The following is a 724-nucleotide window of genomic DNA, read 5'->3' as shown; positions in this document are numbered from 1 at the left end:
CGCCAGCACGCCTGGGAGCAGCTCCTCTGGCTCCTGCACCAGTACCGAGAAGTGCGAGAGCCCTTTGGGGTGACCTTGGTGAGGCAYTGCATGCCGAGGYGCTGGGGGAGCTGCAGGGTGCCAGCGGGAGCCGAGTCCCTTTGCGGGGGAATGAGGGCAGGGGGCCCTGCGGCTTCGCAGGCTCTTGCTGGAAGCGAGCAGCCTGGTGGCAGGGCTGGGAGGGAGCGCTGCGGGGCTGGGGCAGCGCTTGGGCAGGGGGCCCTGCGGTGCCTCCCAGGGCTGCGGGGCTGTGAGGAGCTCTGGCAGTGCATYYGGGCTGTGGTTTCTGCAGCGATGCCTGATCCGCCTTCCCTGGGGTCACCCTCTCCCTCCCGCGTTCCCTTGCAGAGCCTGCGCCGTTTCCTGGCGGCTGTGGCTGGCAGTCCGACGCGCGGGCCACGGGCCAAGGTGCTGGCCATCACCGCTGCTGTGCACGAGCAGGTAAGGCCTGGGGCRCCTCCCTGGCCTGGGGCTCCTGGGCRGCCTTGGTTGGTGCCCAGCTCTGTCTGTGCGCGCCCAGAAATGCCCACAAGATGTTTGCTTTCCTGCCCTTCTCTCTGCCAATGCAACTTGCTCTGAAACACACTTTATTTGGCCCAGCTCTGCGACGAGATTGACCCGCCGCGGGCAGAGCACAGAGCAGAGCTGTGCCGCTGCATGGTGCTGCAGGGTAAGGAGAGGAGAG

Source organism: Nothoprocta perdicaria, unplaced genomic scaffold, assembly GCF_003342845.1.
Source record: "Nothoprocta perdicaria isolate Ctin4 unplaced genomic scaffold, notPer1 scaffold_178, whole genome shotgun sequence".
Classification (NCBI taxonomy): Eukaryota; Metazoa; Chordata; class Aves; order Tinamiformes; family Tinamidae; genus Nothoprocta; species Nothoprocta perdicaria.
The sequence above is the reverse complement of the archived record's forward strand: the minus strand, read 5'-3'. Positions refer to the sequence as shown.